At 39.6% G+C, this 21835-nt stretch overlaps 1 protein-coding gene and 1 long non-coding RNA gene across 4 annotated transcripts in view; one reads left to right on the top strand and one right to left on the bottom strand.

Moving 5' to 3' along the window:
* The window catches only part of lsamp (limbic system associated membrane protein), a 713356-nt gene that overhangs the window by 44456 nt on the left and 647065 nt on the right, over nucleotides 1–21835 (bottom strand). The gene's annotated exons all lie outside the window — the stretch shown is intronic.
* LOC116671779 (uncharacterized) lies at nucleotides 415–13191 on the top strand. The gene is made up of 3 exons (XR_004327363.1): nucleotides 415–527; nucleotides 2767–2770; nucleotides 13181–13191. It is a non-coding gene; the product is annotated as an uncharacterized LOC116671779 (long non-coding RNA).

A 21835-nucleotide genomic window follows, 5' to 3' on the forward strand; every position in this document is an offset into this window, starting at 1 on the left:
GGACAAAGGGGTTGAGATTCTGATCAATGTGATACAACAAAATAAAGATGTTAAATTTGACACCTTTCTTGTTCAATTTTACACATTATAGGGGAGGGTATTTAATGCTGTGAACTCAATAAAACAAGCTAGAAAACATAGTTTGACCTGAAAGTTACAGCCAAGAATGGCCAGAATGGCAATACAGAGAGTGCAACTCTGTCAACCACAGAAGAAACTAGACCAACACTTGCAAAATAACAGATAAATCAAATCAAATCAACAAAATGGTAAAGTTCATTTTAAGAGCAGGAAATAAGATTAGATTAAATATACTTTATTAATCCTAAATTGGGAATTTTCAGTACTACAGAAGCAAATATAATCTATAAGAATAATAAATAGGATGAAATACAAGAACAACTATTCAAAAAATATACACAGGAAAGAATATACAAATGTGTAAGTGGCAAATACAACTGTACAACCTACTTCAATAGTATTTATAAAGATGTAAGTAAACCTATGTTTGTGCAAGTTTCAATATAGTGGAGCATTGCAATGTATAAGTTTTATCCTACACTCAGTGGTGAAGTGTGATTTCCTGTAGTGGTCCGTGCGACACCGAAGCTGTCGGAGCCTCTGGGAGGAAGTGCTCTGCTGTCGGCATAACCAATTTGTTTTAGTGCCGCATGCGTATGCCAATAAACCCAAGTCCTACATTACTTTTAGGATATGGTAACACATTTTCCCCTACTCTGTCTATCTCCCTCTCTGCATTTCTCCCCCTCTGTTCTCTATTTCTTATAATCACAGGTGGTCCATTCTCTAGTGTATCAAAAATATGCCAACATTTTTGCTTGGTCCATGCCATATTGAGCATGAAATTAGCCTTTGAACAGATGCAGGGAAGGCAGCAGGTAACACATGAAGCGACCTCGCCCACCTGGGCTCTGTCAGATTGCTTTATATTCGAGTTAAACTGTTCATTACAATTCAGGGATTACTGCGCCAAACTCTATTCCACACAAACAGGAAACAATAACCAACTCGACAGCTTTGGGCTTTGACTGCTTTCATTCTCTTGCCTCATCCCATCATAGGTTATCGGTTAAAACAACAATATACAGTAATGTGTGACTTTATGGACACAGTATGAAGCAGAGTCAAAATAAAAGAATATATTGGCATTAAAGTGAAGTAGTTTTTTTTTTTTTTACAAGTAAAGCAAACACACAGTTACAGTTATTTTATATCAAAGACATTAAAGAACAGCAATAAATCATCTATACACTTATGGGTTCTGTGTATCCCATTTTATGTGTTTTGTATTTTTTTTCCCCCTTGGGCTCATTTAGCTCCCTCCTAGATTCACCTCCCGCTGGCTCTCAATGTGACATTCGGAGAAATGATGTGGCAGAGAGTGTAGAAGCAACGTACGATTACGCTCAGCTAATTTGAAACCATTAGAAGATAATCAGGAGAAAGCACTCAAAGGCCTTTAGCTTTTAACGCCTGGAAGCTTTGCTGCCAATTACCTGCTTTCTATGAGACAAGGTCAGCCCAAAACCTCCCATCCAAAGACCCCCCAAAAGAAGAAGAACATAAACAGCCTGTGGCCACCAGAGTGACTCTTGTCACAACTCAGAAGTTAAACAACGATCTTCTTTGCCTTAATGCTGGTGAAAATTGTGTTTGTACTTTTATGTCTCAGATACTTGACTTATTCAGGTATCTCCGCTTAGAAATAAATCAAATATCAATAATAATTTACAGAAGTCTAATGCTATATTTCCACGGCATGGTACAGCTCGGTTCAACTTGACTTACATTTTTGGTACCAGTATTCCTCCACTGGCTTCAAGACTACAGGAAAATGACCCTACTTCTAGTTTGATTTATTACCTCAGTAAACATTTTCCTGATGAGTGTATTGTCTCAATCGCTAGTTTCAAGTCTTCTTCAAAACATTAATTCATTCATTTTGTAAATTATGGTCCCATTTATTTAAAAAAAGACAATAATGTTATGGGTTGGCTTCTGTTTCCCCGTCCTGCCTGTTTTCCTCTTCCCTTTTCCCCTGTGTTTCTGTCTGTGTGTTTGTCTTCACCTGCTGAGGCGAGTCTCTGGAGGATCCAGGTCAAGGTGCTGGCCACTGTCTCATGCTCTGTTCCAGCTCAGCAGCAGCACATTCCACTGATCAACTCAGCAGTTTATCTAACCGGGCTTTTCACCTCTTCGGTGCCAGATCGTTACAACCATACATGTGGTAACTTAGCTCTGTGTATCCTACAAGCAATTTTTCCCCTAGTACTCCTGCATTTTTGCTCTGTGTTTTGTTTTGTACTCTAGTTAAACTTTGCCTCCTCTGTTCAGATCCCGGTCTGAACCTGCTGCCTACCTGCTGCGCTCCTGCTGTGACCCACTTGCCTGCTGCTAGCTCACCTCGCTACTTGCTATCGCTCTCTCAACCGGAACCCCTTGGTGGGACAGTGACTGGACAGTCTCAGTTCTGCCCTGGCTTCCCTCCTGTCTACCTACCTCAGCTTTGATCCCGACCTGATACATCTCTACCCTGACCCTTTCCGTCCTGCACATTTCAAGACTGTTCCAATACATTTTTAAAGTGTTTTTCAGTGTCTGTGTGGTGTGTCTCTGTGTTCTGGGTCAAAACGAGAGCATAACAAATAAAGCAGGGAACCATCTCCGTGTACTGCTGTACTGTACGTGCAAATAATTGGCGCCAGTACACATTTTTTAAATCTTGGTGACTACAAGAACTGTAAGAGAAGTGAGACAAAAAAAGACCAAAGGAAAGAGGAGCTACGAAAGGAGCAAAACGTAATCGCCGTGCTTCATCTCCAAACGTCTGCAATGTGCTCGTGTTGATAAAGAATATCTCTTCAGATTAACACTAAGCCTCGTGGCTGAGCCATTGGTTGTAGTCTTATTCACACACACACACACCTGTAGGCATACGCAAGTATGGTCACAAACACACCTTTTGTTTTCTGTAAAGTATGTCCCGATACTGTGTGACTCATTGTTAATTTTCACCATCAATCCATTCCATGTTAACATTGTTACTTGATGTAATGACAAGCTAGATTTGCATTGCGCCGAACACTCATGCATGCATACACGCACACACACACACACACATACACATACACACATTAACACACACTTAAACACACATTTGAACATACACTCTGCCTGTGCTATTGTGTCACCACATGCAGAATGAGGAGGAGGACCGATCTGATTTGATCAAAGACTTTGGGGGTGGGATTTCTAAAGCGACACACGCTCGCATGCACGTACGCATGCACGCACCTCTCTTCCTGGCACTGCAAAATTGAAAGGAAAGAGAATGCATATGTCTAAAAAGAGGGCTGACGCTGCTGATACTGCTGAGGGAGAAGAAGCTCAAGTGGCCAGGGAATGCCAGTGTAGTGAAGGTAGATGAGAAAAGGTGATGACAGAGAAGAAGACCTCAACTCCCCCTGATCTCCTCCATAACCGTCAGCAGTGGCAGTGTGTTAAAAACCCAAGAAGCCTGTGAAACTTTCAAAGGAAGTACCGGATATAAGACAGATGCAATAGCCTCCTGGAGGCACAGATGCAAACCAGGAAAAAAAAAAAGGATCAGTTTTTTGGAAAGAGGATTTTCTGCATTTGAGACCCATTCCTGATAAAAAAGACCTTGCTCAACCAAGATGATTACTTAAGGAGACGTTTTTCAGTCTGTGTTGAGAGGTGTTCCCCCAATGAGGGTCCTGCAAGGGCAACGACTCGTAAATCACATGAGCATTTAATTGGTGTTTACACTGAAAGAGCGAAAACAACAGAGGTGTAAGGTAGAAAGGTGTAGCAGCAGTTTTTATTAACAAGCTCAACACAGGCAGTCAGATACGGTCAAAGAGGACGAAATGCGACCAATATTTTTTTTGTAAATCAATTGCCTCCTCAGGAGCAGCAATAGCTTTGTACTTGGCATCCACAAAGTGTGGAGAGTTTGCCAAAAGAAGGCAAAGCAGATTTTGCATTCAGCCATCAGATGATTTAGAGGGTTACAATATCACACCGCTCATGATAATGAGAAAAAAACTAAGATGGCCAGACAAGCTAAATCCAAGGTTACAGAATAAGTTACTTTCCCTCAACAGATACCAAATGTTTAATACCTGTCCCTGGCCTCTGCTATTCCACTTCCAAATACAATTCCTCTTCATGTCACGTTGTCCAGACAAGGGTTAGTAGAGATCACAAGCCCTCCCACAACCCAAATACCTATGGAGCTCAGATTAGATGCCTTTTATGCACCAACGATTCCCATTATTCCATACAATGTGAAACCACCATCACCTTTGCTGTTCTTATTCCTGAGCCATTTTCAGTCTCATTGGATACAGCTGGTTCAGCAAAACCTGGGTTCATAATAGGGAGTCAATGATGTTGCACATGTTTTCTTCTCGTTTCTTTCTTTTCTGTTCGAGTCAGAACTACAAAACTGTTATTGTGATTTTCCAATGTATTCACAGGTTTTTACCTATCAATAATTAAATCAATGATCCCAGTAAAAATATCACTTAACGTCTTGAACTGAATAATAATAACATTGAATAATAAAGCTTTAAGTATTAAATCAAAACATTTTTGTATCTTTTCCATAAAAAAACTATTACTTGAGGGGTGAACAGTTGTCCAACAAAAGTATAGATGTTCTGTATTACAGCACAGGAAACAGTAAACCTAGACAGTATGTTATTGATTTATGCAAATCCAAAGTGAAACTGGGAGTTCAAAGCAACAGCATACCATCTCATTGCTCACTCAGGGATTAAAAGATGTCTATCAAATTACAGCTTGATTTGTTGTGACATTCAGATGGCCTTTCAGTAATTCCCCTGATCCTTGAAGACCCTCAAGGATGTTCTGTGGAAGTCAAACCAGCAATCAGTAAGGATCAATAGTTCCTGATGTTCCCCCATTTGCTATAATACACCAGATTATGCACCCTATAATGGGGAGAGTGTAAGGGTGTATCTTAAGTGTGTGTGTGTGTGTGTGTATGTGTGTGTGTGTGTGTGTGTGTGTGTGTGTGTGTGTGTGTCCGTCCATTAACAATCTAGACCCTTCCCCAGACTAGGGGACTTCAGACTCCTTGGTTAGCAGCCATTAACCTTTAAACTGAGATTGGGTCCAAAGGTTCTTTATTTCAGTCTGCAGCTTCGTTGATGGACTCTCCCCACACTAATGCTGATGACAAAAAAGCAATAGGATCGATACGCACAAGCCACTTGACATATATTGATAGAATCTGTATATGAAGAACAGAACATACTCAAATGCACATATAGACTAGAGACAAAAAGGTACATGAAGGTTGGTTGACGCTCTCTGAAACACATGAAATGAGTGGCAGCAGATTACATAGTTTTCCCATAGTGTATTTAGGTATTAATTATAGGTAAAATTAAGACAATGTTCAGTTAGTACACTTTCAACTAAATAACTCCATTTAACAGTTTTTCTGTCAGTACACATCATTTTAACCAAAGTGCACATTTAATCAAATAAGGATACTTATTTTTGAATTAATATTCACGTGGGTTTAAATAAATCCAGTCCAGTTAATTTCAACAGTTCTTTTAAATAAGTTTCTTATTATTAAATCAACAACTTCTTGTAACCTTAAAGCGTAATCATCCCCAAAATGCAACCTAGGGTCTTTTTGTAAATGTATCCGAGTCAAACTTTAGTTTAAAAACAAAATTAGGATCAACATCTCACCTCTATACATGAACATGAGCATTGAGAACATTTTTTGTGTACATAATTTACAGCTAGCCTATCTCAAACAGCTCTCTCTTATAATGTGTACCTAATGACATAGTTAATCCCTGTTAATGTATTTTTTAAGAACTTGCAGGATCTGTAAAATGAAGTGTAACCAAAAAAACTTGGACAACTTGTTTGCTATATTTAAAGCGATTAAAGTCTTGCAAAAAATTAGGGGAATCAAAAGGGATATAGACGTATACATACAAACACACATACAAAAGAAGCTAAAAAAAAAGAAACAAGTACTGGGCAATTTTTCCTTTGAGCCTTTTTTCTTTGATCCTCCCTGTATTGTAAATGCCCATGTCTGTCACACAAACTTAAATTATGCCTTGTCCTATGAAATACAACTGCCCCTCTATAGCCAATCTGACATCCTCTTCCGGCTTTATTATTCAGTTTCAAATACACAAAATCATGTAAGTAAGATGCTCTCCATGTTATTTGATTCTGACTGGTTTTAGCTTCCAAACCTGTCACATTACTCTTTCACCAGATCCTGTAATCCACATTGGTCAGTCACTGGTATTCTCCCAATGAGCGAAAAATGACTTAAAAGAATGAACCCAACAGTCCATTTTATGGATGTACCTGCTGCTCTATGCACTGTGATACTGCATTAACCAGCTTACAGTTCTCCTTACTCCTGATCCATACAACACAGTAAGCACTTAAACAGTGCCTATGTGAGCACTATACAACTACAGTACATTCACAACACAGCACAAGCCTAACTCTGGCTGTCAAAAGGATGAGCTGCTTATTTTTCTTAAAAATTCACATAAAAAATAGCAAGACTAGTTTATTAAGAATTGATCGGATCAGGTTTGCTACTGTTCTTATGAAGCAAAGGCAGAGGAAAAGCAATGGGGTTGTGGTTTCTCACATTTATAACAAGTTAGAAAATGACAAGAGGTTTAATTCATTGAATTACTTAACTGTAAATTGTTTGATGTTACTTATCAAAGCTGGGTTAGAGAATTAGTTAATGTATAATTTCTTGGGTAAATCATTAGTTAATTACAATCCCACATATTTAATTTTTAGTCTCTCAGATCTGCTGATTTTCTTTGTTTAATTGAATTGTTAATTTCTTATTACACAACTTTGTTGAATATTCTATTCTCACTGGTCAATCACAGCATTTTTCTGTCAGAATTCGCCAAGTTACAGAGCCAGACAGGACTTTGTGGACAGCCCGCACATTCTCACTTCTGCTCCAGAGTTTGTGTGACAGCCCACACATCCTTACGTCAAGATCATTTTTATACCTCACACCGTGTCCGTGAAAACTAGCGTACACAAGCTTTTCTTGCATAACGTTTATACATGAGGCCCCAGTTCACAGAGGGAGGGAGAGGGTGGAGGCAACGGGAAGTGCCAACAGCGATAATGATTACAATGTAAACACAAGTTTTAGTTACCTTCATGGTTAGGTCACGCTCGCCAGGGCAACCTGGCTTTCACGGGAGAGTGGTGTTGACTGGGACAGCATTGAACTGGGCTCTGGGAACTTGTGATGGGCATTTTATTTTATGTTGTTTTACAGCTTAAAAAACCTATAGATTGAAACACATAACCATGAGGTGATTTGATAATGAAAATAAACTATGAGTGACACAAAACAACAGGAACGAGTAAGAATGAGAAATAATGATTAATATTAATTGAAAGACAAAGTTTGCACAACTTTTACAGTGTGTCATTGGCTAAGAAACGTGCAAACGAAGTGCTGCCATTAGGTTGCTGACATATAGGTGCAGATTGGGTTCCAGAGCTGTAGATTTTTAACCAGCTTGTTGGTTCTTGCTATGTGAAGAGCTGTGAACAGCTGGTAGAGTGCAGAGCACCTGACACACTCAGCTGGAGACCACCCACAGTTTTTCACACACACACACACACACACACACACACACACACACACACACACCACCATCTAAGTGGGATCACAGCTGGTGCTGCTGCTGTTGCTATACCGGCTGATGGGATGGGTGTGTTTGCCATTGCACGCTCTCTCCTGTTTCTCTGTGGGTATCACTCGATGCCTTTCAACTTCCTCTTTTATCAACTCCTTTTGTCTTTCATGCAAACGTGCACACTTGGATGCAACTGTTCAATTTGTGCACATATGTTACATATACATAGTCTCCATCATCTGCGTCTCCATCCCATTCCGCCTGGTGTTGCTTCTCTCAGTCCTCTTTGTCTGCTGCAATTCTGTTTCCTCAAATCTTGCCTCATCAATGTCTCCTTTCCTCGCAATGTCGTTCCTTTTCTCTGTTTCTGTGCTGCAGTCTAATGAGAAAGTGGCTGGTGTTGGTGCGTTTTCTAGCTCTGAGGAGAGATAACAAGCCCATATGTTACTTACCACAGTGGCCGCTGCAGCCGCCGACCAGTGCCAGCTCTCAAAGACCTTCCCAGGGAAAAATATTTCCCATTAAATCTGTAGCACCACCATCAAAGTACTGGGAATAGGCACATGCTCGACAACACTCAGCTACTGTAGCTGTGAGATGCCTATGCATTAGAGAGCAGCCTATTGTAATGAAGAGTCATAAATATTTCCCCTCCATAAGTGATAAGCATTTTTTTCTCATTAGTGTGATGTATTTTTAGTTTCTCTGAGGGCCTTCGTTTTGATTACAGTGCATGTGTGCTTCGAAAAGTTTAAACTGTGTGGTTATCCAAAGCAATATCAAGATAAAAGTTTAAGTAACTTTCACTTTACAGAAAGGAAATCTAGACTGATATCATATGTATGCTTGTTTAACAAAAAAAACAGAAAATACAGTCAGATGACAACATTTCCGACAAAGCTTCCCATGTAATTTGCAATCAAGTACCGCAAATTCAAAATATACAGTAAAGCACTGTAAATGAAATGTCAATACCCATAATGCAATGTTTATTACAGTAATTAACCGGAAAAGAAAATTATGGTATTTTACTGGGCCATTTGTGGTAAGTAACTGTAGAAATTACAGCAAAGTCTAACAGTGTACTTGAAAATGACATCCATTGACTAACCACACAATAAAAACAGTCAGCTTCCGTTTTCAATTAACTAAACTATTCCCTACCCCAGCATATTTGAAAAGCAGCTATCCATCAAAAAGACATCCAACAAGACATATGCTCTAGCACGAGAAGCGTTTAGCACTCTCCTGCCACAGACAACTTTGTATGTAAAGCACTACATCAGCGCTGTATGCCATATGGTCCAACTTAATAACATGCCAGACATCTGGTGGGGCAGTGGGCACTGGGAGAAGGAGCAGCCAAGTACACTCACTTGAAAACACGGAGGATGAGTACACAATCCATGCAAGGCACATGGCAGATGTCAGCCAATGAATTTTTATAAGTCTCTTTGAAACAGTCCTGACATAAACAACGGCTTTATAAATTTCTCCTAGGGTGCCCAGATAGATCAGGTGGTAGGTTGGGCGCCCATATATAGAGGTTTACACCTCGACGCAGGGGACCAGAGTTCGACACTGACCTGCGGCCCTTTGCTGCATGTCATTTCCCCCCCCCTCTCTCCCGTGTCATGTCTTCAGCTGTCCTGTCATTTAAAGGCCTAAAATGTCCCAAAATATTATCTAAAAAAAAAATCTCCCCTGCATCCTTCTCAGTTCAAACTTAACATCAAACATGACTAAGAGTCTATATAGTCTATACAGTCATATATATATATATATATATATATATATATATATATATATATATATATATATATATATATGTATGTCAAGCAGACAAACTGACCAATACATAATAAAAGATTGATACGAAACATCATGATACAATGCTGTATCAATTTTTCACCCACCCCTAATATATATATATATATATATATATATATATGTATTTATATATATATATATATGATATAAGATGCTCACCGTGACAATACTAATATACTGATGTCTAGCAAATTTACCAGGTTAATATTAACTTAAATATATACTAAACTTATTTTATAGTTGCTTATTAGCACCAATCATACTGTAAAGTACAACTGAAGCTGGTGGAAATGCCATTTTGCCAGTTTTTTAGCAATTTTAATTTAAGGGACCTGATGATGGCAGTAGATCACCAAATATATTACAATTCATCATGCTGCAAATGTTTACAAAATTTTATGGCAATCCATCCAATAGTTGTGCAGACATTTTACTCAAAACTACATAAGTCAACCAGGGTCACCAAAGTCATTAGACATAATCATGTTAGAAACATCAATGTCTGTAGGCCTGTTGCAATAGTCAATAAATCAATAAATCGCATGAAAAACGAGGTCGATCATTTTTTCGGCCATGATAATTTCCATTAGCATGCTTGGTTGTTTCCTTCTCTCTCTCTCTCTCTCTCTCTCTCTCTCTCTCTCTCTCTCTCTCTCTCTCTACCAAAGAGACTGGAAGATTCTATTCAGTTCCTTAGCGTAACAAGGAGTAAGCCCTCTAGTCACTTGTCAGCCACATGATCTCTGTGTGGGGAGGCGGGACTCCTGGAGTAGCCTACCACAGAGTGCAGCAAAGAGCCGCGTGAGGAGAAAACGCTAGATGAGGAAAAAAGATGGAATTGTTCGCAAAGCCAAATGCAACAGCTGCAGTGTGGGAGCACTTCAAATTCAATCCGAATGACCGTGGTGAACCACTTAACCTGAGCAAGCCAGCATGTTGTATTTGTTGTAAAACAGTAGCAACTAAACAACATTTTTTAGGGTTCAATTTTGTTTACATCCATTGTATTTATAGTTTTGGTTGTGTGTGGTTTCTAATTTCCATTTTATTTATTGTTCTTGGTTATGTTTGTTTTTTATTTAGGTGCAGTTTTTGTTAACAGAGACTGAGAGTCCACAGCAATATTATCATTTATCCCAATAATTTCTGGGACAATTTATCAGCCAGCAAAATTTTTTATTGTGACAGGCCTAAATGTGTGTAAAATTTTCAAGGCAATCAATCTGGTCGATATTTCAGTCTGGACCACTCTCTTGCCTCAAGCTACACCACTAGCGTTGCTAAAAAGAGAATGCACAGTTCATACTCCTATTGCAAGAAAGTCTGTTTTGTATGGATTTCTGACAGTAGAGAGAAGTAAGGTGCAGAAGTAGTTTGAATCCACATGGGCCCAAGCAGTGCTGAGCTTGAAACAAGTGAGCCACCAGGAAGCCTCTGAAATCAGATTCCGCTCAGTGTGTCTCTGAAGTGCAGGACTGTGTCACTGACGCACACCAAGTGCACATAATACATAGATGTTTCATCGGCATGCTGGTCTTTCATTCACGTGCTAAATGGATCTTATAGGTCACAGCATTCACGGACCACAGACTAACATACTGGCCTTATAGGTTCACAATTTATGCTAATGATTAGCATGCTCTACTTAGTATTGTTGTCATGTCTCTGAGTGACATCATTCTCTCTCTGCTCTTATCACAGCCCATGGTGATAAAAGTGGGATCAAGGCCTAGCAGTGGGATTGACCTGAACACTAGCAGGGCTGAGTGGCAGAAAGTTGTCACTCACACACTCTCACATACTCTCACACACTCTCTCACACACACACATACACACACACACACACACACACACACACACACACACACACACACACACACACACACACACACACACACACACACACACACACACACACACACACACACACACACACACACACACACACACACACACACACACACACACACAGGATAAGAAATGTCATTCATTTAGAGATGGGAGTCTTGTTTGGTGAAGTATGGGCGAGCTGCGCTGAAAAAAAACATATTTTACATTTCGAAGCAGATATATTGTTTTTGGAATGGAATGATCCAAAAAAAAACATAGAAAATTATGTTTTTTGACACCATTCAAAAATTCATCTTATCATGCAGGCTCAATGATAATAATGAAATGCTAATTACCCCCCTCATTTTGCCCCATCCACTGAGTTCTCTCTCTTTTCCAACCAGATCACTTCTCACTCCTTAAGACTCATCCCTTTCCTAACATCTCGTACCACCACCCTCCCCCCTAATTTACCATCTCACATATGGTATGTGTGCATTTGACAGTTGGAATAAAACAGACAACATGGTCTGTGTAACCTTTTTTCAAAGGTTTATTTAATGTGAAGGACATACAGCAGTGTGATTCTGTTAAATCTGTTTAACATACAACTCACAGCAGACACAGTTCTGAACAATCTAAGATAATGCATACATGTCCCATACATTAGTAGGAACCTTTAATTTTCATCTTGCCTCTCATCAAATGTTCTAAAACGCGTTTTGTTCTTTTGCATTGTAGTTTTATTTCACATATCTCAAATGAAACGTGCAGCCAATTTCAATTACTTATCTCATCTAAAATCTTTGATCTGCAACCTAAAGTCCTCACATTCTGCATATTATATGTCAATGATACAAACAACACACAAATACATACTGTACACATACTAATTTACTATTATGTTCACTCACTCACACAGAACCGAATTGAAGTACAGGAGGAGGACAGACACAAGCCCATATTTACCAACAGTATACAGGACCATACAGTCAGGACTACAAGTTGTGACACATCGGACACACACTGACACAACCTCTGCGCACACATAACTCACCTTTTCCTCTCAGAGAAAGCAGGTGAGGTCAGCTTTAACTGTGCCAATCAATCTCACTTTAAGAGGAATTCATGAGCACAAGGAGCACCGTGCCAAAGGGCTGTCCATCCATCTGACAGGCCCAGGTCACATAGAGGATGAGAAAAGATGGAAGAAAAGGATACTGCGTTTCTATACAAGTGATGGGTCTGGGTGTGGGGAGCGGAGGCAATGGGGAAAGAAATAGTGTTCCACTATATCAGAGATAAGACCAGGGAGACCCTGTCCAGAACCGATGGCGACTGGCTTGCCTGGTTAGTCTGTGAAATATAGCCCCAATGGCTCACCTGCAGCTCCTGTCAATACCCCTGCTGTCATGTGTGTCCATGGGATGGCCCCATTTAAATGCATGAAAGAGCCTCTCACAGCCAGCATAAAGAAGATTAAAGGAGACTCTTTTTTTTAGAGACTAAGCAACATAACCTCAGCAGTCCAAGAAGAAAAATGGAATGGTAAATTGTTGCTTTCATTAAAACTTCAAGGAGTCAGTTTCATTATGAAGGTTCAAAGGCAATGCGAAATTTGTGCAGCTGCTTTTCCCCCACTCTTTTTCTCTGCCTATCCCTCTTATTTATCCAAAATGGAATAATGTGGGATACGACGACTACACGTAACCTTGTCCCTGGAGGGGCTGCTGTATATGGATATATGTCTAGTCGCTGGTCTGCCGTCATGCACACAGCAGGCATAATGAGGCATGGTGGGCTTACTGCTGGCCTTCACACGAGCCAGTGCTTCTGCAGGGTTTACCTTGGGCTTTTCAAATGCTTGAACCTGGGACTTAGATTTCCTCTTCATATCCTGAATGTTTATAGGCTAAAAACAAGGAGCTGTGAGTGTTTTCAGAGATGGGTAAATCAACTAGTAATGCTTTAAATGCTGCACTGATCAATGTTTTTATATTCAAAGTGGGTCAAATGACTAGTACAATGTGAGAGGGCTGATAATCTCTGCAGTTCCCTGGCCCGTACTTTCGTGTTTTGGCTCAGTCTTACTGTTCCCAATAGAGTGCTTTCAGGCCACAGCATTCCTGTTAGGAATTGGTCTAAATTTATTCGGAAATACTATTTTTCCAGAGTTTGTGCAACACACCCCTATGGCTAATTGCTTTTCCGAATCCACAGTCCCATTTGTACTTGGAACCACCCACTTCCTTAAAAAATATCTCATGCTTCAAGAAATGTCCAACACTACGGTGTGCTAAATCTTAGAAGCCTGTATGCACAGTCCAACTAAATAAACAGATTTATATGTATATTTCCTTCCTCTTCTTTATTGCCCATGTATTTATCCAAACTGATAAACAATCTTAATAAATGCACATCACTGTCTGGGTGTGGATATATTGCAAATTGCTGTACAGGTGGCATCAAGGGCAGTGTATGCAGTATACACTTGACACAGGACAGAAAGCTTGAGTTGCATTCAAGGCATCAAGTGCGATGCTCCATGTGCTCCTTGGATGCTGGGAAGCCCCTGACAAGCAACAGCTTTGACTTCAATTAGAGGCTGCTGCATGGCTGCCGGATGACGAGACAAAAAAATTGTTGATGGCTTGCTTTTTTTTCCTTTGGTGTATGTAAGCTTCATTGATCTCTGTTAAAAAAAAATCAGGTTTTACAGGTAAGGACGGCTCATCCAGCAAAAATAATGTAGTCTGAACTCCATGGCTGGCGGTGATACAAGCAATAATGTGTAGCCTATGTGGGTGTGATCACTGTGCTGTAGCAATAGAGCCAGACAGACTGCCGGTATCTAGAATTAATGATCTGCACTTTCCTCTGCATGCCTTTCAATTCCTCTGCCTTTCCCGATCTTTCTATTTCCCCTCCTATCCATATAACCCTACGGTTAGTGTCAAAGGAAGTAACAGCAACAGCACATATAAGGGGTGGTCCAAGATGCAGAAGTGGTGTGCAGAAGAATAAGAAAGTAGAAAGGGGGTCGTTGATATGGGAAGACGTGGGGAGGAGCACAGTGGATAGATGACTTCACAGGCACAGCTGAAAGGTTCTGAGTGTCCCATGATAATTGTTAAAAGGTCAGTCCTTCTCCTTGCTCAGACTGTAGAGTAGAAGATATGTGCAAACACACAGACAGTGTATGTGGGCACACACACCTGCCCACCTCCTGCTAGGGTGCTCTTTAGAGTGACACGGCTGCCTTTAGAGAGTTCTGCGGATTAGCTCCTTAAATACCACAGCATTGTGATACAAGGATGGAAGTAATAAAAGTTTAAAAAAATAGATATGTGTGGAAGAGGACGTATTTGATGGTTTCTTCTGAAATTCAGTGATGCTGAGAAGAGATAAAGGTTGTTTCCTATGACTGAGTTAGAGTCCATAAGGAGGTTAGGGCTCATACTGTTAAAAAAAGCATAAGAGCCCATGTCAGATACAAAATAAAGGTTAAAACAGTCAAGATCCTGGGGGGGAATGCTTTTTCCTGGAAGTGTGGAATTAAATACAACTACAACATTTTGCACCAGGCTATAATTATATTGTTCTGATTGTTTGCCTTTGCCAAAGAGACACACACAACATCCTGTTGTTGCATTTATTCTGTCAATTCTCCATGCTCCAGAGCAAGTGTCGCAGTACATTAACATGTGTTACTTCTCAATGGACCCAAATATTGAAATGGGGTCACAGAGGCCAGGGAACAGCTGCTTACGGGACTATTCACTTTGTCTGCTACTTTATAGTCACTCTGTTTCTGTGACATTTATGAATGGATAATGCCATCTGTCTTAGAGGCAAAGCTGCTAGCAATGAAGGTTTGGGTGATAACTTGTAGATTTAAGGGCTAATCCAGATTGCCTAGCCAGAGTGGATCTTGCCATGAACCCAACAGAAATAGGAATTATGATGTTGTGCTGAAAAATAAGCAAGAAGAAACAATCCAGTGAATCTGACTCTTGTTCTATCTGTGCTGCACCACATTTTAAAACTAAAGCAATGTTAGAGGAAAAAGAAAATGTTTGACAGGTGGAGATCAGTTGAATTGCAATTTTTGTATTACTATAACAATGCTACTTAACGCAACACCAAAGCATTTTTGCTCTATGGTCCCCCTACAGATTGGAAGCAGAATTGTCTCAATCAAACTACTTATCCGCAACCCGATCTGGCAAACTTGCATTACGCGAGCGCAGCAAAGTGAATGCAAAATGAAGAGCTGTTCACCCTGTTATGAGTTGATGAACCACTAAAACAATTTTGGAAACATTATTTTAAGGTACAAAATAATCTTTGGTGTTGCTTTAAATCCTTTCAGGAAGGCCAATGCATATGAAAGTGCTGACTTTAATTCAATAGTATCAGATCAATGCTGATTTGAATCAGCTGATCAAGCATCACTGGAGTGACAATGGAACAAGGAACCAGACAGCAGCCTATTGAAATTGCAAACCAACAAGAGATCAATGCTATTGACAGGCTTCAAGGAACTTGTGGCATCTGGCAAACAACCAACACACACACAAACACACAGACACACACACACACACACACACACACACACACACACACACACACACACACACACACACACACACACACACACACACACACACACACACACACACACACACAGAGTCAAAAATGTTAAGATCCCAATGCTCCATTCATAACTCAAGGGACAGATGTGCAAACAATGGACTATTTAGTCCTGTAACTACAAGGTACTTTCCAACTGAATAACATAAATAATAATTTAATAATATATAATATAATCTTTATAGTAACCAATAGAAATCATTAAGTACTTTTCAACGGATTATGTAGAGTACAATATGTGATATGGTAAAATGTAACAATTATAATGAAATTAACTAAAAGTGTGAATTATAACTGTAAAACAGAATGAAGGAGATTATAATTTTTAAATGGGATTATTAAGTGATTATGAGAGCATGTGAACAGGATGTATGTGAGAGGAATAAGGGAAATGAAAGAATCATGTTGAAATATGCCTAGGCAAAGGGGAAGAGATGAGTGTATGCTTCCAGTGAGAGTGTGAGCTTACGGAAAAAGAGGAAAAAGGTGTATGTGCTAGAAAAAGGTCAGAGGGAGGTTTTGTGTGTCTAGCTGAATATAAGGTAGAAACAGAGAAAGATCGGGGTTACTCCTCGGCAGCTCTCGGAGGACGTTGAACTGGACAGGACATCACCGGACTCAACAACCTTGAACAAGCAAACAGCTAAAGAAAACTTCAGAAATTCTCTTCAGTGGATTTACGAGACAGAAGCCACAGACGATAACCACTATAACCAACCCAACTCCAGAGTCATCGGACTCTGCAGTTTCTCTCCTGTTCAACGGCCGCAACAGCTGAGTATCCTCAGGCTGGGCAGAAGAGAGATTCAAAGTCCCCCCCGGCCAGGACGACTCACTCTCCTCCCGTCTCTCCAAGAAAGAAGATTTCCAAATTAATCCACTATCATTATCTATCAAATTAATATAATTATCGCAATCAGGTTTCACCCTTTAAGCGTTTCATATAGTTAGTTTTAAGTGTTTGAATCATTTTAATCTAATCTTTTTGATTTTAATCATTAGGTTGTATGCTTGCCCTTGCTCAATTCTGCAATAAAGTATATAATTACTGCATTTTAAGTAAGTAGTAGACATTTAATTTGTTTCTCTTTTAAGGTATTCATTAGGTAAAGTGTGTTTAGCATCTTTAAAGGTTCTTAAAGGTTACTCTAGCCACTGAAATTAACTTATCCTTGGGGCCTATTTTTCCTGGCCACTAAAAACAATCGTAGCAACCATACCAAGTGCCCTGATCAATAAGAAGAGAGCTGTCGTTAATGGGCGTGGCTGGGGTTATTAGGGCTATTCTGTCAGGTGATCAGGGATCTAACATCACACACACACACACACACACACACACACGCACAGACGCACAGACACACACTTGTGTAATTGGCATCACACTTTTAAAACAGACAGAGAGAGAGACGTGTATGCACATACATGCACACACAGCGGGACACGGCATGTCAAAATCAATCCAGCTGTTATGGCTCACTTGTGCCTAGTGGTTAGGCCGGTGATTCAAGACCCTGCTCACTGAAAAGCTAAATCACTCACTGGCTGTGGTTACTAATATTTTCCTAACTGGTAAAATAGTCACATCAAATGAATGCTGACTGTGTGATAAACTAGTGGAACTCAGAGTTCAACAAGCTGCAATATTCTGATTGGGGTCAGCAGTCTGCAGGCAGATACAGTAAGGGCTAAATGAAATAAAAGTCCCACTCCTGTGGGATGAGTATTATAAGTGGACCTTGTGAGGTGAATGAATCACTCCCCAGCCTCTGCATTTTATAAAACACATTTGCATAGCATGTTGAGATTTGCTGAATTTGCTGAAACACTGCTGCTGTGAAGATATTCAACAAAGAACTGCATGAAACAATGGGGTGGGGATTGGGGCCATATTTGGATTTATGTGTCCTGTTTTTGTTTTAAAGCGGGGCCCTCCTCAACATTACTAAAATTTTACTGAACTTCCTCATTGTATTTGATAAAAAAGCTAAGTTTGCCTTTATGGTGATATAACAAGTTACATTTGACATCCCTGCAGCATCCATATCCTGATAGCTCCTGAAATAAATCCAGTGTGGTGTCTCTCTCTGACCACATATTTAGGGTTGTTTAACTCCCTGAGGTCTGTACGTGAAGAATCATACAGATGTTTTTACAGACAAACTTCCGCACAGTGGGCGCGTAGTTTCGATTCAGATGTGCACTCCGCGACGCAAAAGTTTCGAAGGCTTCGCGCCGGAAACTACAGCCTTGGTGACATCATTTTATGGCGCCCGAAACACCGCGGCAACCATAAATTAAGCTTAAGACCTCAAACCCAAAATACAGATGAGGGTGATGGGAATGTCATTAGTTTTGCAGGTAGACTATTTGGTCATAGACCAAAGTAAATAGTATTGGACAAATTAAACTTTTGACCTGATGATGGCGCTAGATGTCAGGGGATCATCAAAGGCATCATAATAATTCTTACTGTACAAGAGCTGTAACCGTTAGTGTATTCATGCCGAACTGTCCGATTTTAAAAGCATGGGTTCTGCCCGGAAACTTTTAGCTGTGATGGCTGCTAGAGGATTACAATGTGTAGCTACTCTAGTCCACAACCAAAAATGCACTGTATATGTCTTTTTCAATTCTCCCTATGTTTTTCATAGCAAAGGAAGTTGGAAATTGTCCTAGGGAACAAGAAAATAAATTGCATGCAGTTTGATTTACCAACAATGATTTGTATCAGAGGATCTTTGTCACCTTCTTCACCAGGATACAGTATATTATTCACCAATCATATACATGACTGTTCTGAAATTAGTCATGTGTCCTGATGCATTTTTATTATACCCACTGATTGATGGTGATTATATCAACTATAATAATAGGTTGCACTAACACTAAACAATTTTACAGGACATTCTTACTTCCGCATTAGATTCCTATCAGCACAAAATCATCCCTTTCTATTCTTAAATGATTTATGCTGATTGATTACCCTTTCATAGTGTGTTGTTTCCTGCTCTTCACATCTCACTCTCTTTCTCTGTGTCATTTGTTTCAGTGCCTACTGTTCATTGTAATAGTGTTTGTTGTTTAACCGCGTAATGTGTTGAGCAATTGCTAGGTCATGCATGTGAATAAGAATTAGCTTTTCAAGTAACTGGCCTGATAGAACAATGTTAAAAAATACATACACGTAAAATTATTTCAACAATTACTGCAGATGCCTGGATATCCCCAAGTTACAAAGTCCTACGCAGATGGATTCAAAAAAGCTTTTGCTGATTCAGTATGACAGTAGTTTTAAAGGAATAAGCTATTTAACTTTTTAATAAATCAAATATTCTTCTTTTATAGTTGAAAAAATAAAGCCTACTTCTGAGATCTGAACTTTAGAAGTGGAACATCATTAATGACAGCCATGCAGTTTATATGGTCTACAGACAGGACTTAACACATTGAATATCAGCATACAGACTCTTCCCCCTCGCTGGGATTGATGTCATACACAGCGTATACAGAGGATACTTTTGACAACTTGATCAAATGGTGGAATGTTTGAACGTTAAAAAATCCCATCAAGTTAAAATTTTAAGGGGGTTCTATATGGTTTGAGTGCAAAGTGTGTAAAGTGCATATTATTCAACCTCTCCATAGGCTATGGGAAAAGTGAAACGGATAGGTTAAGAAAAGAACTTTTTTCCTGATATCTAAATTTGACCATAAATCCAACAATGGTCTGAACCTACTATAAATACCATTAATACAGTACAGAAAAAGCCATGATCACTGATAGATGTGTGCAGGTACATGTACACACACACCAACACACCAAACCCACACACACACACACACACACACAAACACACACACACACACACACACACACACACACACACACAACCACCACCACAACCCCCACACACGCACACAAACACACAAGCACACACACACAAACATACACTTACATACATTTACATTTCATCATACATAAACATCTCTAGACTAGCTAATAGAACATCAAAGTCAAACCTTCAAATCATCACAGCACTGGGCTTGCCCATCGGCTAAACTTCAATGTCTGTTTCATAAAAATCCAAAATGGATTATGGTGGAAAGCCTGCCTTTATATTGAGATTCTTGTCATGTGCAGTGACCCTTCTGCTTGATACCACTCGTCTGAGCCCTGCGAGTTCGCCACTTTTTCATCCACCGCAAATTTACTTTGTCTGATCATTTGTTTTCCAATTACGTCCCTGTCCCTGCTAGCAGAAAATTGTCAGCTTTGGTTATGTGAACCCACTCTTGGGTCTGTAACCGGGGGTAATGTTTGATGCTTGGAACATTTTCATACCCATTAAAAGATGAAGGCAGGGTGAATTATTATCCTGCAAAGTTGATTGGGTTTTGCAGGGTTGAATTCGGTGATAGTATAGTGGAGCCACACACAAAGAAAAATTCTTATCTTCCCTTAGTGAAAGACTTGAACTTACATCCAGAGTAAAAAAGTTATTGGATGAAACTACACCAAGCAGAACTTAAATAAGTTGTGGTTTTTATGAGGCAGGAATTTACTTATTACTCTTGTTATTTAATCAGTATTCTGCATTCAGTAGTTTCCGCCCATCTGTGTCAATCATTAAATTAATCAACCACAGATGTTTTTCGACCAGTGATGTGCTTGACCATGTCTTTGACCAGTGTTTGACCATGGTTTAAAAGTGAATACAAAATCACAGTAATTATGCACAGTAATACATTCACAGTAATTACCAGAAACCAACACCTTCCGCACTGCACTACAATTTAGATGAAAGATGCTGAACTGAACTTCAAGGATGAGATTACCAACATGGAGCGGGGAAATACAACAGATGACTATAACAATGGCAGCAAAATTGAATGGGACTCTGAGATGCAGAGCATAGGAGAAAGTAGCAGGGAAAGACAACAACAGAAACGTTTGGCTTTAGCTGTCGCATTAGAATTGGCCGAATAATCGGACACAATGGATTCTGGGAAGGAGAGGCAATTTTCTGCCATGGATCCAAGAAGAGGAGCATCAATTCACATATTGGCCTTTAAAATGCTAGTAAAGGATGATATCTTCAGTTCATAGCTTTATGGGAAGTTCTCTAGTAGGCTATTGTGTGCGGGGAAATGCATTTGCTCCACTGACAGGCTTTGGTATTTATCTGGGGTCAGGTTTCACATTAGAAACTCAGTAGTTTAAAAATGGAAAAGGCAATTAAAACAAAAGCAACCTCTGATAAATGAAACAATAAACTATGGTGAAATGTATTGAGCTCAACAATAGATTTGTCACTGTACATGTATACTATAGCACTCCATGTATAGCGGGATAAACAGATGACAGTTGAAGCATCCACAACTGAAAGCAAAGCATATAAAGACATGCACTCCTTACACTTGCAAACAAAGAAAACTAACTAACTAAAAGAGACCCCATTTTTGAGCACTCAGGCATTGCACATGTGTCTTTCAGGCACCCTGTTTCTGACAGGTTAAGAAAAATGTCTGTCAACTAACTGTGACTTTAAAAAACAAGACTACAGAGACGTGGCAATGGCATTTTGATGGATAATGAACTCATTTTTTGGCCTTGATGCACAGCTCAATGTTTTTAGTGCTTTTATTCGTTCAATGTTCTGATCTTACTAGCAATTCAGAAATGTTTCAGAGGTTTCAAACAAGAACCAAAAGAGCCAAATATTCTGACAGTTTCAAAATAAATAAATAAACAGTCAAAAGACTGCAGTTGCTGTAATATG

The sequence above is a fragment of the Etheostoma spectabile genome, chromosome 3, assembly GCF_008692095.1.
Source record: "Etheostoma spectabile isolate EspeVRDwgs_2016 chromosome 3, UIUC_Espe_1.0, whole genome shotgun sequence".
Lineage (NCBI taxonomy): Eukaryota > Metazoa > Chordata > Actinopteri > Perciformes > Percidae > Etheostoma > Etheostoma spectabile.